Here is a 20,058-nt window from a genome sequence, read left to right as displayed (position 1 = left end):
TCCTACTCCTTGAGTGAATAAGTAGGTTTCCTGACTGTACCTATGTATAAAAGACCTTTGTTTGCACGCATTACAGGGATAAAAGCCTCAAGATAACTTTCACTGTCGCTTTTTGTACTCTCTCCATTGTTTTGGAGGAAAAATGAACATGAAACAATAGAAAGTGAATCGATCATAATTGTTCCTGCTTTGAGAAATGCCAATCTTGCTGCATCATAGTGGAGACAATTCCAAGGAAAAAAAGACCCAACTTCAGCCAATTAAAACGATTTAGAAAATGTTTTTGGAGAATAAAAAATTAGTTTTAAAAATACAAAAGCTGCCTAATCGATAGCTCTTTCCAGAAACAACGTACTTAGGTTTCTCAAGTGAGTAATACCTTAGAAATGCACTTCCTCCAGAGAAAAATCCCCACAAATAAATCTGATACTTAGTCGCACTTGTGGAACCAGATGAAAATGGAAACCCTTAAGGTTAACCTAATTGATGGAGCTCTAGAGCGAATCCATTTCCATCAGGCATTTGTTCGCAGTAGGTATCCTAAGGACTTGTTGCAATTGCGGACCAGGCGCCCATTCTAACGAGAGTTCGCAGCCTTCGGGAGTGGGGCTGAGCAGGCGGCGCGGCCCGGTAGTTTACTTCCAGATTCAGGCGGAGCAACCGGTTGGGATGCGGGATCCAAGACCCGGGCAGTGCGGGGGCTTCGGGCTGGTGTACGGGTGGGCGGCGAGCCAGGTCCCGCAGGGAATAAGAGGCCCAGACCGCAGCGACCTTCCAAGCCCGAACGCGCCGTAACTCCCCGGTCCCAACCTCAGCGCCCGCACCTCAAGCCCCGCGGCCGCCCTCAAGATTCGGGGCGAGCACGGAGCGGGGGCGTCGGGCTCCGGACGGTGGCGGAGCCCGATGCCGACCTCTCACAACCTCAGCCCGGCCTTCGGGGGCCTTGCCCCACCCCACCCCGGCCTTCGGGAGCCTTGCCCCACCCCACCCCCACCCCCGTCCCCACCCCCGTCTCAGATCAACGCGTCTCCGCGGGCGGCGGGGCGGCAACCGGCCTCTGCTCACCGGCCGGCCGGTCGGCGGAGCGGGGACTACTTCCCGCGGCCCGCCCGCGCTCCGCCCCTTGTCCTCGCGCGGCGGAGTGCTCCGCGCTGCGCCGGCGGCGGCAGGATACAGCGGTTCCAGCGCGACTTATAAGAGCTCCTTGTGAGGCGCCATTTTAAGCCTCTCGGTCTGTAGCGGCCGCGTTAGCCCGGTCCCGGGAGCGGGGAGCGAGGGGAGGCGGAGGCGGAGGCAGGACCGAGGAGCAGCTCCGTCCCCGCCGAGGCGCCCCCGCGGGCCGAGGACGGGCAGACTCCAGCGGCGGGAGGAGCCCGTTCCCTGAGGTGCTTGGGCGCCCCTTTCCCCGGTCCTTCCTGGGCTGCTCTCGCTCCCTCTTCGGGGACAAACTTCGTCGCGGGCGCTCGGTCCCGGCGGCGGCTGGGGGCCAGGCTCGGCGCAGCGCGGAGGCCCGGGGAGTGGGAAGCGGCGGGCTGCGACTGGGGGCGCCGGGGAGGCGGCGGGGCGGGCCGCGCCCGGGGGGCGGAGGGCGGCGGTCGGGCACGAGTTCCGGCCGCGCTGCTCCTCCGGGGCTCCGGGGGCGCCGCTTTTTGGCGGCGCCAGCGCGCGTCGGAGCTCGATGGCCGGCGGGGTGGGGGGTGGCGCTGCGGTTTCTGTCCGGGGCTCCGGCCGCGGCTGAGTTTGGGGGAGGGACCCTGCGCCTCGGGATGCGCCGGGGCCGGAGTTGGGGGCGGGGTGGGGACGGGGGAGGGGACTCCGCCTGCTCAGCCCCCGCGGGGAGCTGTGGCACCGGCGCTGGGTCTGGGACGCTACCCCAGGTCCCATCTGCCGGGCCGATTGGGCCAGAAGACTTCTTTCCCTCTTTCATTCTTGAGGACGAATTGTTACGAGAATTCTTTGGAGAATTACTATTGTTTTATTAATGCCGTATGTGAGTTTGGCGCTGGTGCTTGTTTAAATTGAAGCAACTTATTTAAACCTTACAGGAACCATACTATTAGTGCAGAAGGTGCGATGCGTCAGTAGGGTTTACACACATCATACCCAGGTCTTGCACCTCTATTTTCTTGAATGGGGCTGGTTAGTGAAAGCAGTGTGCAACGTTCTGGGAGTCTTAATGGATTTATGGCGGTGGGTGTGAGACCCTAGTAAAAATAAGGGCGGAGGCGAGGGCGACTGCCTTACTGTTATCAAGTGGACCGCGGAATTCAGCCTCTGACTGCTTCGAGAATTTTGTTCGTAGAAATCATTTATTCAAATAGTTTTATGACAGCTGAATTTGATTTTTTAGCACCTTAGTGATATTTTTCTCACTGTATGAAATTGGTCAAATGAAATTAAAGCATTTTAACTTCTTTCAGTGTTTTGTATGGAGAGAAAATTTTGAGCAGATACTTCCGAAGTTAAGTTTTCAAAGCCAGCGTCTGAATCCGCGAAGCGTGAAGGCTTTGGCAGTTGGGTGTAGTTGTTTCTTAGTTTTCTGTGCCCTTTTGGAGGGAGCATTGTTTCATATTGTGTATCTTACAGACATCTGTGGTCTCCCCTCCCCCCGAATTTGTGAGTGGTGAATGAAGAGAAACTGGCTTGCTGGTATGCAGAGGTCGGCAAAAGGAAATCGAGAAGTGGTTTTAGTGAAATAAGAGCTTTGTATTAAGAATAGTGGTGGCTTAGACTAGACATCAACTTGACGAGACAGCTCTCCTTTGATAGTCTAGCCTAATGTTTTTCAGATCGCCAAGTTGCAAAGTATTTTGTCTAGAATTTAGGAAGCCATTTCGTTATTGTCACTTGGTGAATATTCAGTTCCTTTAGAAGTCTTGAACTTCATCCTAAGAAATAATAGATATAGGTTGACATTAGACGTTATTTACGTAATGCTGCTTAATATCTATCTGCTTGAATTAGTGATGTAAACTTCTACTTTGGAAAGTTTTTTTTATCTGAACTAAATAAATACGGCTGCTGCTATTATATTCGTTTTACGTTTAAACCCACAAAATCTCTAGATTAAAAAAACCCCATTAAGGTTTACTTGAGAATATCTTATCACAAGACTTGATTAATTTTCACCCAATATTCATTAGTTTGACCCAGTCTTTGTTCTGAAGGCCATGTACAAGGACAAGGCCCTAAAGTGATTGCAACAGTAACTTGAAAAACTTGTAGAAGACTGTTGTATAGGATTAAAGGAATACTGAAACTGTTGAGGTCTGAAGTACTTGAAAGAGAAATAAAAGAACTGCACTAGAAAGTTTAGTGTATAGTGTGTAACTTAGAGTCCTAGGTCTGAGATTATCCTGGAGGCCAGAGTAGTCATTTTAAATAGCTTTCAGGAAAAACCACAAACTTTTAAAATAAGGTGGTTGATTAAAAAAAGAATTTTTTAAAGACTGTTTCCAATAAACAGTCAAGAGTTTTGAAATGTTTTTTGACTACTTCCTTCATCAGTATTTATGTAGGGAAATGTATATTCCATTATTAAAACTTAAACGGTGAATTGATCTTCTTACTATTACTACTGGAATAAAAATTGTCCATATAATTGAGTTCTGTAGCTTGTGTTCATAGACACTTCTCTCTCCAAGGAGGAAGGGAAAACATGAAGTAGGCGAATTTATCTGAGGGTATTTTAAGATGGGCTTAGGAAAACTGTCTTCAGATAATCTTTTATATTGTTGGGAGTGGTGGGAAGAGGAGTAAAGTGTTGCTGAGACTAGGAACATTGGAGAATTCAAGTTTGAATATGACTCTTACATAGTGTGAAGGGCCAATGAAGTTTAAAGTTCAGAAATGGACTAGGTAAGTATAGTGAGCCAAATGAAACTTTCTGTTACCGAACAATACATCTGCCCAGTTATACCATGATTTTGTTTCTTTTTCATGCTTTCACTAGTTGCTGATAATAGTTGGAGATGAGTTGGTGATTGCAAGTTTGTAATTTGAGCTTGGTCAGAAGCATGCTAACCCAGCACAGAAAGGATGAGTGCTTTTAAAACACTACAGACTTTTAATAAGTATTGGCAACTCTTTTGTACTGCTGCATGTTGACTTAAAAAACAGTTGTATTAGTTTTCTTGTAGCCCTCTTTTTATTGGGAATAAGATACCTTTTGCTTAAATAGCTTGATTAAAAGCATTTTATACCATTTTTATACCAAGTAAATAGTGAACAGTGGGGGAGCTGCTTCTGAGTAGTCCAGAGCATGTAGCTATTGCCTCTTTTACCCTTATTGAGAGGATACTGATTTGCAGAAATTAGTTTTCATTCCTTAACAGACTTATTTATGTAATACTGTTCTAATTGTGTGATAGATAACTATTCAGCTAAAATAAATAGATACTTTTAAGTTTCCAGAATGGAAAACTTGTGTTGATTTGTACATGATTTGTGTTGCTTGAAAATTAGTAGTTACTCTTAAGATTTTTTATCACTTTATCTCGAGAGAGTTCTTTATTTTCTGTTTATTTAAGAATGCTGCTTTTCTTGCATGTCTGAGCTTGACTCAGTTTGAAACCCAGATCCATCTGTTGAGGACTGAACCCTGCAGTCCTTGAAGTATGTATATAATATGCTTTCTCCTTCAGGAAAAAGTAGTTCTTAAAAGAGAAACTCTTTTTTTAGGAACACTTTTGTAGAGTTTAAGTGTCTTTTTTGAATTTAATTGTGCACATCTCTTTTAAGAGACTTCTTCTCTTTCCACCCCCAAAGTTCCCTCAAACCTGATACAGCAGTCAGTGTTAAGGCATGTTTTTACTGCATGCTTTAGTCATGTTGAGTGCCCTCTAGCGGATATAAGGAATGTAATGCTTGTGATCCCCACCCCCCCCAGCAAGTTTGTGATGAGAAAGCATCAATCAAGAAAAACCATTTGAATTCTAGATTTATTCATATCAATGATGCTAACTGAAAGGTTGGCTTGAGAAAATGTCATCTCAACCAGTATTTGCAGGAGAAAGGTCAGAGTTAAATTAGGGATTAAATATTATTTAAGTCACTTTAAATAGACAGTTCTTAAATATAGCATAATGATAAACCAAAAACTCAATATAATGATTTGGGAGTAAATGATCATAATGTTTAACCATATTAGCGAGTTATAGCAGCCAAAATTCTCAGAAAAAGTTAATGAAGAAGTGAATTGCCAGTTTGTCTGAAACCAATTACACAGGAAAACATGAGTTAAGTGTTCAACCCAGTTAAATGATCAAGGAGTATTATGTTTGTGTTAGGAACTAGGCAGAAACAAAGCTAATTGAGTCAGTGTATATGAACTCTAGAATACAATGCCCTGGTGACCATAGGGTCTCATTGTATAGAGTTGTGAGCTATGATGCACCAGTATTTTGCCCCATAAAATTTTCAACAAAAACCTTGTTCTTATGTTAAAGTTTGTGCTATCTCTATTGGTAATATTGTTTTATGAATATGCATGTTTCAGATCAGTTCTTATTAATAACAGGGATGAAGTGTATTCTAAATTCGCTTGTGCAAGTCAGAGTTATTTTATGAAATTTCTCAGAGTTTAGACATTTTCTTAAACTTTGTTTTTCGTAATGGGTGTGTGAGATGAAATGTAGAAGTTGACATAGTTGGCTGGGAGGACAGTATCACTTAACTGCTCTTTGCTCTTGAAATTCAGTGTAATTTTGTGAGAGCACTGATAATGATTTTTTACTATTTAAGAAATCATTATTGCTATATCTATCTTAATTTTTTTAATGAGAAGGCAAGAATGCCTCAAGTTTTTTATGTAAATAGTTATTTCAGAATGAAATGTGTTGCCTTATAAAGGATCTTATTTGGGATTAGTAATGTCCAAGGTGATTCTTAGTATTTGCAGCATTGACTAGTCAGATAGCTTTGGTTCTAATTTTCCAGGATTTTTATGAGATTTGAGAGTAGATTTGAAGGTTCTTTTAAAAGTGTATGTACAGCTTATCGAAAAATTCTACCTATTAGGGACTTAGTTTATCTCTTGGAATTAGCTACTGTTCTTCATTAATAGTACACACAAAATTTGACCTTTAAGATAAGTGACAAGTGAAACTGCTTTCACAGGTCATACAGGTTTGGCCTTACAGTATGACAAAAATGGTTCATCAGTGTTCCCAGTGTCGGGCGGGTATGGGGTAACTGGGACCCTCTGGACTACAACCAACTGGAGAGCATATATTCATCAGTTCCAGTATAGTTCATGTTGCCACATCATCTGATTATCTTTTTTTCTGAGAGAAGTAGGAAATACAGATTAATGTACATTTGTTGCTTTGCAAGTGTCAGCAAATGAAATTCATGTTTTTAAGACATTTTTCAACATAGATTAAATGCATTTTTTGGCAGGATGCCATCAGTTTTTAACATTCGCAGTAGCCCCATTTGGAGTACAGTTTTTTATGATGCTGTGTCTACTAAATGAGGATAATGTGATTCTCATTTTATATAACTTAGGAAATAAGATTGTTAAACTAATAGGTTCATATTTAGACACTTGGAAAATTGCCTTGTATAAATTGATTTATACATTAGGAACTTAAAGTAGCTTCATGTTAACTTGTTTCTGAAATCTGGGAAACCCACACTTCTAAGTTGAATTACAAGATGGTTTGCATCAAGGAAAAGGAGAAATAACATCTTGGTCATTACTTAGTTATCTTAAGTATAGTTTTTTAAAGTATATTTTTAAGAGAGATCTCAAAACTTAATCTGTGAAGGCATTTAAAATGTTGGAAAAATTCTGGCTGTGAGTAAATAATCAAGACTGAAATTTTACTGATATTTTTAAATAATGTCTTGGTTGTCAGCTGAAGCCTGCATTTCTAAGATAAACTGTTATCAGACCAGATCCAAAACTTAAAAAGCAAAATTTAAATAATGAAAAATGAATGTAAATTTTACTCAGAGTTAATGGCATACTGTTACTGGTCAGAATAAATTTATGCTCTCAATTAAATAGATTTTGGTTAACTCTTTCTCTACTAGGGCAAAGTTTTTCATTTCAAGAGTTGGAAAAGTTAGGTGTTTAGTCCTCAGTCTACCTGCTTAATTGGCAAACTGTGTCTGAACTGATAATGCAACCCATATGCCAACATTGGTTTTAAAAAGCAGCATCAGAAAATAGTGCTGTAGGTTGCAGTTGTTTTTATGTGATTTCATAATTCACATGTATAGAATGCAAGCAAAACTGATCAGCTGTCTTTACACAAAACATTTATCCCAGAGGTGCTCACCCCTTGGCCTATCCCACTATCCCCTGTAACTTTACAGAGCCACTATAAAGTTTCTCTTAAATATTCCAGAAATTTCCTGCCTTTGATTTCTTTTGAACTTGCTGAAAAGGCTTTTTTCCTCGCCTTATAACATTTTGGAGAGTGTGCACAGCTGAGTGGTGGCTGGGGTGAAAATGCTTCATAGTACTTCTCATTTTCTCCCCTGTTTATTTCCATCTCTTAATTTCTTCATTAATATCCTCACATTTGTATTCGTGATTTCATAATTCACATGTTGCTGGGCTGCCCTTTTAGCTGATTTGTAAAAGGTCTGTGAAACAGTTGAAAAATTTGGAGGTAAGGAAGATGATATGTTTGATGTGGTTTTTTTTCATATTCTTCAGTCCTCACGGCATGCAAACCATATTTATGATTAATTGTAAATGCTGGCCGCTGATCTGACTTGGAAATAAAAGTGTGCCAGCATGGTTAGTTTAACAAGCCTCTTTTATTAAAAGGGTATTATGACAGCTGAAATAATTGTGATATGTGTGTGCATACATACACACACTTTATTCATTATTTGTATAAAAATGTGAGAAGTTAGATTTACTGCAGTATTTCTTGGGAATGCAATTTGAAGGTGATCTTTAATGTTTGTAGTAATTAGCTACATCAAGCTGTGGTTGTTGTAAACTTTTTTTCCCCCTAAGTATAATTAAGTGGTTTGGGGGTAAAGGTATAGGGAATGAGTCTGTCTTTGAAGTTTTCCATATATTAGATGAATGCCATATGTAAAAGGGAGGAACAAGGGTTTCTTGGAAATATTTTTCAGTCCAACTTACTATGGAGGGTTACAAGTGGAGTTCCTAGCCTCTTTCCTGATAAATGCTGCTTTCCTTGCAGCTCATGTGGTGAATGTTTTCCCTTGTACATGTAGAAAATGCTGACACAGGCACTTAAGTACTTTTCTGAGCTACTGAAAAAAACGGAGCAATGTAAACATTACTGACACCTAATTAATAGTCACTTTGATGAAAAAGTAGACACGAAATGTTGTAGGAAATGTATGCTGACAGCACTCTTGATATAGAGTCATAAATTTAGTCTGTTTTTTGGCATTTTGTTTAGTATTCAGATTTGGTTTTTAAGCCTATTATGTTTATTTGGTATCTTATAGATATAGAATAGGAAATAAGGTTTTTATTGTACTAACTTCAGTTGTGAATATTTTCTGTGGTCCATTGATCACAGTAAAACTGTTAATTTGTATGTGATAGATGTCCTCTATATGTCACTATTTCCTGTCTTCTGTTATCATTTTTCCTAGGTTCTAAATCAGAGCATTGGCCATTCTATTCACCACAGAACCAAGAAGTAAGAGGCTAGAAAGTTCGAGAAGCGTGGAATCCCAAAAGATCAGGGGTTAACTCATGAGGCAGAATAATGATGAGTTATAATAGTATTGCTGATAAATGGAAGCTGGAAGATATTGAGTTTGGGTCTTTTTTTTTTTTTTGTAAGAATACTTATTAATCATGCTTGAAGAATACTAAGCTATATGCTAAAGGACATCAGGTTTCTATTAACTTCCCAATATATCCAGGTCATGCAACATGTCAGAAAGCTCTAAGACACGAAGATTATTTAACTTGTTTGCTCCTTAAACAGATCCCCTCTCTGCCATCAGAAGCTAAGCAGGAACTCCTTCACCACATTCTCATCAGTCTGCATCAAAGGTCCATCTTTAAAATGGGAAGGGTATTATGTTCTGGTCAGAGCCTAGTTCTTGACACATGCCTTTTCAAGGATTTTGTTCCTTTAGCTATACCTTCAGATTCTAACCCATTGCTTTTTCTGGTCTCCATTTCCCATCTTTTATTTATCATCTCCTGAAATCCATTCATTGTCATTAGTAAACCCCTTTTATTCGCAGTTTATTCTCCCTCTTGCTCTTAGTGTAACCTAGCCTCTTTTCTGATAATGCTGCTTTCATTGCAGCTCAAGTGGTAAATGTTTTCCCTTGTACACCTTTTATTCTGACCCAAGAGGAAGAGTGTTGTCTTCCTCATGGTCACTTGACCATTTTTTTCCAGAACTTCAAGCTTTGACTCCTATGCCATCAAATTATACCACCCATTCCCATTCTTTATTTCACTCATCTACCAACCTGGTCATTCCGCTCCTTCCTTGAACACTTTATTAACTTCTGACTCACTGTCTTCTTTATTTCTGTTTTAATTCTTGGTTCTTGGTGATATCAGTGTCCATGTGTTGTTTGGTGTATAAACTGTTTCCAGTACGAATTACGATAAAGTGTGCCAGAGTGTAAATCACCTATGTCGCTAAGTTCACTATTTAGTTCAGCAACACTTTGGTGAAGGAAACAGTATGTTGATCCCTATTCTGGCACAAGCTCCTTATGGTGGTGTGGTCTGGCACTCTGAGTGACATCGATGTAGAGGATGCTTCAGTATTCCGGCCTCTTAGTTCTTTGATTTCTCTTCCCCCGGTGATCTTATTTTCACTCGTAATTCAATCACACATTCCCTTATTCTAGACTATCTTGTCTTAATAATAACTAGCCTCCTCCCCAATCTCATTTTAAGTGTGCTGGTCTCTTACTCCTCTAGTAAATAAATACTTAAGCAGCCCTTCAGCACCACTCGCACCTACAATCTGTCCATCTAAGCTTTTAAGTATCCTTTGCCCTCACTTCTGCCCAGTTGAAATTTTACGTTGAATCATAATCACTTTCTTACATACACTCTCAGCAACCTCATCCCTCCCTAACTTCATGCTCAGTGATTCCTTGTCTGTTGATTCACCCTCCCTATAACTGTATCTTCCTTTTTTTTTTCTCTCCTTTGCAGACATCTCAACACTTCCTCATCCACTCTCACTCTCATCTAATGTCCTTGCTTTGTTTCACTTAAGTGTATTGAATAATTAAAAGAATTATTCCTATCTGTGACTTCCTGCATACTTCCCTATCTGTGACTGTGCCCTTTACCTTCTCTGTCACTGCAGGTGGACTGTAGTGTTCCAAGATAAGGACACCAATTCATTCATACACTAGATCCCATTTCCTCTTGCTCTCAAGAGTATTACTCTGTCATTCTTTCTCTTGCATCATTGGTTTTTCCTTTTCTACTGGTTCTTCTCATGAGTATGCACATGATATTGCTTATCCCATTAAAAAGTTTTTTTCCTTCCCATTTCCCCTTTTTACCACCCGAGTCAACTTCACTTTATAACAAAACACCTTGAAACAATTGCTTATATGCACTCTCCCCTCCCAGTAACCACCGTGTTATAAATTTCCAGTCCTCATTTCACACTAACCTTTTCATAGCGATTGGCAGAGTTGCTTGAAACACTTCTCACTTGGCTTCTAGGCCACCAGGTCTGCTAGCAAGTTTTCTTTCTCCGCTCACTGGTGGTTCTGTCTTTTCTCTGCCCTGCATGTTTGAGTGCCTGAAAGTTTAGTCCTTAGACCTCTCTTTTCTCATTGTCTAAATACAGATCTTTAAACAGATCTGTGATGACTTCCAAATTTATCTCCCTAGCCTAAGTTTTTCCCCTGAACTCTAGATCCAGTGACCAAGCTCTTTTTTTCAGCATTTTGGATATCAAAAAAGCATCTCACACTTATATATCTAAACTGACCCCCCAGTTTCCCCTAAACTGCTTTTAGTCTCACCTAAAAGTAAACTTACCTTTCCAATTACTCAAGCTTACAACTTAGTTGTACTTGGACTCATCTTTCTCTCATACCTCTTATCCAAATGCTGTCTGCAAATCATTTCTACTCTCTCTTTAAAATATATCCCAAATGTAACCATTTCTCACCATTAGCCATGCCATCTTAATCTTTTACTTGGATTACTGCAAAAGCCTTGTATAACTGCTCTGCCTGCTCACACCTTTGTTCCCCCTTAATTGTGTTCTCAGCACATTAGCCAGAGTAAGTCTTTTCAAGCAGTAGATCATTTAACTTTTCTGTTCAGACACCCCAGTAGCTTACCATCTCATTCAGTAAAAGTAGAACTCCTGTGTGTTCAGACCACTGTCTTTATCACCTACTTCTTTTCTTTCCTCACTCCTCTCCACCCATGCTAGTCCTTTGGTGTTTCCAACTGGTCAAGCATCTTCCAGGTATGGCACACTTGCTCACCTCCTTCAGGCTTTGCCTTGTCTTCCTTTTTAAAATGACAGTCCTTCCCCAACTTCCTGTCTTCTTTCTTGCTTTATATTTCTCCTTAGCCCTCATCACTGTCTGAGATAGTAGATGTTTTATTAGGTCTTTTTTTTTTCTTCTTAGCACCCTAGACTGTAAGCTTTGGGAAGATAGGGATTTTTGTCTTTTTACTTAACTGTTTTCTTCCTAATGCCTAGAATCATGGTACACAGTAGTTGATCAGTAAATGTGTGTGGCATGAATTTTAAATCTTATCACTTCATTTTCGATCATTCCCTATAGTTTACAGATATATTCCAGATCTTTGCAGAGATGGTTCCCTCTTGTAATTTATGGTTCATGTTAGATATACATTGAAGTCTTCCCTGTTCACCCATTTTCACTTTATTTCTCTTTTATTGGTTTGTGTGGCACTTAGTCATATTCTGAAGTAACATTTGTTTACCTGCCTGTTTATTTACTTGCTTGTTCCCCCTCTCTGAGTCTCATCCTGATTTTGTATCCCTGGTACCCAGAACAATGTCTAGAAGTTACAGGTACTCAGTAAGGGTTAGTTGAATGGGTGAATATTCTAGAATTGGACAGCCTTTGTTTCCCTCCAGCTAATGCCCCATTTATTTCTCTGCTCCCTCTCACAGAGGGTCTCTACTTTTCATCTTCCATTCTAGTTCATTTTCTGCTTTTCATTATTCCAGTGAATGTGCTCTTGCTGGAGTCACTATTGAACCTTCATGTTGACCAGTCAAATGGACTGTTTAGCCTTAGTCTTGCTTGGACTACCCAGCATTTGGTGTTTTTTTTATTTCCTTTTAGAATAGCACTCTCCAGTAGAATGTTCTGTGATGGCAAAGATGTTTACAACTGTGCTGTCCAATATGGAAGCTCCCAGCTACATATGGCTATTGAGCAAATGTGGAGATGTGACTGAACTAAATTTTTAATAAAATTAAAATGTAACTAGTGGCTGCAGTATTGGACAGTGCAGTTCTACAAACTTTTTTTAGAAACCAGAAACGAGGTCTAAAATTCCTCTTTTTTCTTATATTGCACTAAACTTGGTATCACAACCTAATTGCTCAAGCCAGACACCTTGGAGTCATCTTTAATTCCTCTTATCTACAACTAGTTCATTAGCAGAGCCTATTGTTCCTGCCTCCAAAGTATTTATCAGTGTAGCTACTTTTGCACCTAGTGCTACTATACCCTAGCCTTAGCCTAAGCTACCACACAATCTATCACTTGGACTATTGCTGTGATTGTTTTAGTAGTTTCTCTTTTATCCTTCTTGTCCTCTTTGTTTTTTCCATTATAACAAAAACCAGCTTTTAAAAACTCAGGTGAGTCTTGTTATTCACCTGCTTATAACATTTAATGGACTTCAGAGGCACTTAAAATAAAAAATTCATTTCTTACCAAAGGCTAGAGAACCCTACATGATCTAGCATTTTTCAACCTCATCTCATTGCACCCACCCTTTTTCATTATCATTGAACCACTCTGGTTCCAAGGGTTAAGTCTTAAAAGGTGATCAGGTCTTTTATGACTCTGGGCTTTTGCACGTGTTAAGAAATAACAAGAAATGTTATTGGAATGTCCTGGCTCTGCTGCTTACATGCTGGTTCTCCTGCATCCTTCTTCACGTCTCAGTTTGAAGGTTACCCTCAGAAGCCTGTGGCCACTCTTAAGTTGGACCTGCCAGTTGTCTGTCCTTGTGTCATTCCAATCCTTATCCCACTTGTTACTTAAACACTTAATCACTCTTTGTAATTGTTTAGTCATTGTCTGCCTCCCTATCAAAAATGCAAGGGCCATGTCTGTTTAAATGACCTCTGTCAACCCAGAATCTTTTCTACCTCATGGCATATAGCAGTTGCATAAAAATTTGTTGAATAAATTAATAAAATCTATACATGCATAGCATTTGTGCTATTGGTATTGCTAGGTCCTGAAACTCGAGTTTGAGTAAATGAAGGAATTGTGAGAAAGCTTTCTTGTGGAACAGAAAATCTCTATCTCAGTTCGGTAAATTGAGAAAACAACATAATATACCAATGGAGCATTCATAGATAGTTTCAGGTTATATAACTCATTGGTGTATTTTTGAAATCACAATAGAACAGAGATTTAGAGCTGTTCCTTGAAATTCTTTGTATTGAGTTAAGGAAAGCAGTCACATTGTGAAAAAAGCTTCCTAGTGCACCCTACTTTCAGTAATAGTCTTCTACTCTTTCTAATTATAAGAGCACCTCATGATTATGAGGCTCATACTGGGTAAGGCTGTCAAAAGGCAAAATAAATACCCTTCTGTCTGGGAGAGTAACAGAGTTGATAATGCATGGTGGGAGACAAGGTTGCTAAAGATTAAGTAAGAATCTGTTGTCTTAGTGAATAGGTTCTTCTATAAAACTGCTGGGGTTACTCTGGAGTCAGGTTTGTTTTGTTGTTTAACTTTGGTTATTGATATACAGAGGTGGATTGGATTGTCTACAGCTGTAGCTCTTTGTTGGGGGTAGCAATGTTATCAATTTTCAACAAATTAAAAAAATGGCAAATTCCTGTCCCAGTCCTATGGATAGAGAACCATGGGGTTGGAGCCTAGTTATCTGTATTTTTTAAAGTTTCTAGGTTAGAACCGTCGGAAGGGGCTGGTTGCCAGTTAAAATGGTCCTTCAAGGAGGCTTGGAGATCTTTATAGTAAAAAAAAAGATTTTAAAAGGCATGCATATCCTGAGGCTAAATTCTGGTTTAGCACATACATGGTCTTAATGGCCTGAAATGCTTTTCCCCAAATAAATGGTCTTGATGTGGCTCTTCATGTCATTTGTCCCAGTTTTGTTTTCATGCAACCTGTTTTTGAAAGTAGTTACGGGAAAAAAATGTGACCTGTTAACTGACTTAAAAACCCTTACTGTTACTGATCTTCACATTTAGGTTTATTGTGTTTAAAGTGTAAACTCAATGGCCTTTGATTTGTTCTTGGTGAAAATAAATAGGTGAGGGGCTGTCCAACTACTGCCTACCACCTGTTTTTGCACGGGCTAAGAACTTAAGAATGGTTTTAACATTTTTTTAATGGCTGATAAAAAAATTAAAAGGATAGTATCTCATGATACATAAAATTATATGAAATTTCAAATTTGTAATATTCATGAGTAAAGCTTTATTGGAACATAGCCACATTCTAGTGTTCATGTTGTTTGAAGCTGCTTTCTCACTATAATAGTAGAGATGAGTAGTTATGACAGTTTATGGCCTATAAAGCCTAAAATATTTACTGTCTGGCCCTTTACAGAAAAAGGCTGCTTGATTTCTGTTCCAGATGAGATGGTCATAAATGATTCTTCATGTTTCTAAAGACACTTAAGAAGTCTCAAAGGTTATATATAATTGTTGGCCACCTAAACCTCCATATTACATTTTATTTATTGAACATTTTTACTTTTGACCATGTTTCTTACTGCTTTATTCAGTCCATCAAATGTTTTTAAGAGCCTCTCTGTGCTAAACACTTAGGAAACAGTGAGGAACTAAAGGTATAGTCCCAGCCCTCACAATGTTCACTCATTGAGCTTTTGGAAAAAAAAAATATATATATATATATATATATATATATATATTTTTTTTTTTTAAGGTCAATGTACTAGTTATGGTGGGGAAGGGAAACTTATTACAATAAGTGAAGAGGAGGGTTGTTGTTATGGAATATAAAGCAGTGTATTAAATTACTTCTGGAAGTCTTTGAGTTCCTGCCATTAATTCTGCCTATAGTCTGAACCTAGAGATTAACATCCAGAAACTCTTCTTGAAAAAAAATTTTCCATTTTCTTGGCATAATGTACTCCTGTTTGAAAATTCTGTATTTTCTTGTCAGCAGTAATGCTCTCCAGCTAGTCACAGAATCAAAGTATGGAGTATGTAATTCAAATCTTATAAATATATTTTTTTAATTTCTTTTTTGATGTAGTCACTGTTCAAAAAATGTAGTTCTTCAGTATTACTTATAATACTTTTTAAATCCAAAAGTTGCTAACCCTTATCTTGCATTTATCTGCAACATTGACTGTTAAATACTAATTGTCTATATAACTTTTCAGTGGGGGTTGAGATATGTGATTTAATTAAAAGGGCACATGAATCTGAGCTAAACAGACCTGGATTTTAAATGAGCTGTGTATTAGCTACATTTAACCCATGAAGAACATGGGTTTGAATTGCACAGGTCTACTTACTTTCTGATTTTTTTCAATAAATACACTGGAAAATTTTTTGGAGATTTGTGATAATTTGAAAAAACATTTGCTTTTCTCCAGCTTTATTGTAAGACTTGTATATAATACATTCACAAATATGTGTTTATGTTATTGGCAAGGTTTCTGATCAAGAGTAGGCTACTAATAGTTTTTGGGGAGTTGAAAGTTATATGTGGATTTTTGACTGTGAGATGATCAGTGGTGCCCCAAGCCCTCGTGTTGTTCAAGGGTCAACTGTACTCTTATATTAACAGCTGCTAATTAATAATCAGCTTGTTAATCTGGTACTTCAGGAGTGTTGTCTATTTTATGAGGTTGCTGAGAAGATTCAATGAGATATTAGGCTGAAAACTGAAGTTGCTAGGCATTTCAAGTTATGCTACCTTGTTAAGTTTGTCAAACACAAAATTAGATGTTTGCTTGACCTTTTTCAGCAACATCCAAAAATAATACCTTATACTGCAAAAAGTATTTAATATAAGTGATTGAATCAGAAATCTGCATTATTTTGTGATTCAGTGCTCAGAATACTGGCACTTTAATAGAATAAGAATTGAGTGAGAAAGTCTATTAAGTTACTAAAAACAGAAAATTTATTGATATAATTAAAATGACATTTGCCTAAATGTAAAAAAAAATGCAAAAAGTTTGATTTCCTTGCTTTTAGGAAACATTGGTTATTTTTCCAAAGACTATGTCATATTTTTTTTAAAGCAATTTGTTTTTGCCTTGTAATACTAATAGTTGGCTGGGTAAGTAGTTTACACATTTCTATTTCCGAAAGTTATTAGAAACATTTCCTTAATGCTGTGTATCAGTGATTGGCTAACACATAGGAGGGGCTAAATGAACTGTTTTGTTGGGCAAGTGTAATTTCTAATACTAATTATTATTTCTGCAAATACATGCAAAAATGTCTGTAAAAAGTATGCAAATGCTTTGCACCTGAGCTACATGTCGAGTATTTTTTCTGTGTGCTCTTTTTCATTGTTTTGAATAGCTGCGTAGTAATTTACTACACCCATGTAGTAGCATCCTAACTGGTCTCCCTGATTAACTTTTGCCCCTCACCCTCTGTGTATTACAGATGCTAGAATAAACTTTAAAAAATGTAACTCACAGATCGTGTAACTCCAGTGGCATCCCTATGCACTTTGCATTTTATTCCGCATCCTCAGCGAATCTGGTCTCACAAGTGACCTTTTAATACCTTTAACCAAACAGACCATTCCTTCCTTTGCACTTGTTCTCTGCATGAGTGCTCTGTTCCATCTTTACCTGGCTAGTTCTTTCAGCTCTGCCCAAACATTACTTCCTTCTTTATCACCCACTTTTATCTAGAGTAGCCCTCCACTCTGTTCTCCTTATTTTCTTTACCATAGTTCTTCTCACCCTCTGAATTGTTTTGTTTTTATTGCTTAACTCTGTAATAGTTGAATGCAGGCTTTACTAGACATAAGACCTTGACTCTCTTAATGTTAACTGCAATGCCAATAACATCTTTGTTGATTAGATGAATATATATTCCATTTAATGGACAAATTATTTTTTATTCACTCGACTGCTGTGCGTTTGGGTAATTTCCAACTTTTTCTCTGTGACTGCTTCACTGTGAGACCTCTTGGCATGCTTCTGTGAATATTCCTGTAGAACGCATTTCTATTACAGAAATGGCATTTTTAAGTCAAAGGAATCTTATATTTAATGGATAGTGCGAACTTACAAAAAGTTTCTGCCAGTTCTGTGTCCTTATCAGCAGTGGCTATTATGAATCTTTTCAGTCTTTATCAGTCTGATAAGCAAAATAAATGAGTTTAAATAAATTATTTTGTGTATATTTTACTGCTTTGTACTTTTCCTTTTAAATGATAATTTCTGCCCTTTCCCTGCTGTTTTTTCTTCATGATTTATCCTCAGTTCTTTGTGTATTATGAATGTTAGCCTTAGATCATATTTCACGTCTTGTGTCCAGTATGTCATTTTTTAAAATTTAAATTAACCTTTTTAATGTCTTTAGCAATTTAGTCCCAGCCATTCTGAGTATTAGTCTCCCTTCCCTCCTTTTTTTTTTCAGTTGTGCATCACAGTGGTATAGCAGTCCATCCCTCCTCGTCTCCCTTGGTAACCACTGGTCACTTCTCAGTGTCTGTGAGTTTAGTGTTGTTCCTTCTGTTTTGCTTTGATTCCACAATTAAGTGAAATCATATGGTATTTGTCTTTCTCCAACTGGCCCAGTATGTCATTTTTAAAATTATTTTATATGTGGTAGTGTTTTGCCTGGAATTTTAAAATTTTATACATACACATGCACACAAGTTTTCCTATCATTCCTTTTTGGATTCAAAGTCATGCTTATATTGGGCTTCTTGCCGTAGTTTATTTCCATATGTACACTTGCTTATAAATACCATATTTTTCTCAATATTTTGAGTTTTTTAATCTGTAAATATTTGATGAATGTAGGTTTAAATGCAATATAGTAAAATGAAAATGGATGGGAAAAGGGTGAAAAAATGGTTTTTAGAAATATAAGCCCCTTTCTGATTTAGTTAGGTAATCCACCTTTATTGCACTAATTCAGGTATCACCATTTTCATTTGTTAAATTGGCACATCATATCTGGTGTTTTTGGATTATCATAGTGTCTTATCCATTCCTACAGTTTAATTGGTGTTAATTTTAATTGATGTTAGTAAGTTCCTAAATGACTGTTGATTTATAGTGTATTTTAGTATCTGATAGAATTGGTCCCTTCTTATAGTAGTTTCAGAGTCTTTTTAAATATCTTCATACTTCCATTCCAAATGAACTTGAGAATCATTTTTCACTCCTAAAGAAATGTGAGGATTTTGTTGGGAGTGTATTGAATTTATAAACTAAGAAAAAGACAAAAGTACAGAAATTTGCTAGTCAAAAACGGAATCTCCATTTCTTTATATAGTACAGAGTTTTCTAGTCAAGAACAAGACCTATTTAATCTTGTTTGTACTTTGTTTTTATTTTTGTTATAAATGAAATGTTTTTGTGTTTATATTTTTATAACTATCTTATTTTTATATAGATAAGTAGTTTGTACATAATTTAATCGTCAGTTTTATTAAAAATTCAGTTTAAACTGATCTGTTTCTTTGTAGCCTTATCAGACTATAATTTAAAATGGGTGTAGAAGTGTCTTTAGAATCTTAACAAAGACACAGTTTAAAAGTATTTGTCCAATTATCATTTTGTGAACTTGAGAGAAACAGGATTTTTCAGTTCCAATAGAAATAGAGTCTCTTACATACAGCTACAAAGCTTTAGCCTTTCGCTAAAGTAGACTTTGTAGCCTGTTTGGCTATTGTGATTGCTACCTTTTCAAGGAGATGGAAATATTATTTTAGCCTTGTATTTGAGATGAGTTTGTAAGGTTTAGCTGATTTAACAAATGCTCATGTCTTTTTTTGGCTAACTTTATTTTAATTGTCTTTAAACGTTAAAGTACAAAGATATTCTCATCTTTTAAAGTCATATTTGGAGTTTAAATTATTTTATCTGAAATGCTGATGTATAGCTGTTTCCTTACTTTCAGTTATTTTGGTTGTGAAAAGTATAGAGAATAATGTAACAAACACCCACATACTCACCCCCAGATTAAGAGATATAATTTTGCTGTATATCTATTTGATTGCCTTTAATACATTTCCCATCCTATACTCTGCCCCTGGGTATTAAGAAGCGCGCGCGCGTGTGTGTGTGTGTGTGTGTGTGTGTGTGTGTGTAGTCTTTGTACTTGTGGTTTTGTTTTTTTAACTGGCATAAAATTTTTCTTGGAAATTATAAAAATATACCTGTGTAGATAAGTCTATTCAGTATGTAGTTTGAAATAGCTGTGCTTTAATATCAGTTTTTTTCATTGTGTATGCTAACATCAAGCTGGAGAAAAACTGTTTTTTGTAGTGCAGTTGACCCTTGAACAACATAGGTTTGAATTGTGCAGGTCCATTTACGATTTGGAAAAATATACTGGAAAATAATTTTTTGGAGATTTGCAACAATTTGAGATATTTTCTCTAGCTTACTTCATTGTAAGAATACAGTATATAATAATATTTATGCATGAAAAATATGTATTAATTGACTATGTTATTGGTAAGGCCTCTTGTCAACAGGCTAGTATTCAAGTATTTGGGGAGTCAAAGTTATGTAGATTTTTGACTGAATATAGGGTATTACTGTCCCTAGCCCCCACACTGTTCAAGGGTCAACTGTGATTCATTCTTACATTCGATAAGTGAAAGTTTGTTTTAAATTTTATTTTTTTCTGAAGGGTCAGGTCTAATTTAGGATTGTGATTTTGACCTGT

The 20,058-nt window shown here is 37.8% G+C and overlaps 1 protein-coding gene across 2 annotated transcripts in view; it reads left to right on the top strand.

The window, feature by feature from the left end:
* The first annotated feature begins 1,195 nt into the window (after positions 1 to 1,195).
* Positions 1,196 to 20,058, top strand: part of CTNNB1 (catenin beta 1) — a 36,316-nt gene continuing 17,453 nt past the window's right edge. For both annotated transcript variants that reach the window (XM_036899361.2, XM_036899359.2), the window contains exon 1: positions 1,196 to 1,385. The gene's annotated coding sequence lies outside the window, so the exon portion shown is untranslated. The remainder of the gene's footprint in view (positions 1,386 to 20,058) is intronic.

The sequence above is a fragment of the Manis pentadactyla genome, chromosome 1, assembly GCF_030020395.1.
Source record: "Manis pentadactyla isolate mManPen7 chromosome 1, mManPen7.hap1, whole genome shotgun sequence".
Classification (NCBI taxonomy): domain Eukaryota; kingdom Metazoa; phylum Chordata; class Mammalia; order Pholidota; family Manidae; genus Manis; species Manis pentadactyla.
This window is presented reverse-complemented; position numbering and strand designations above follow the sequence as displayed.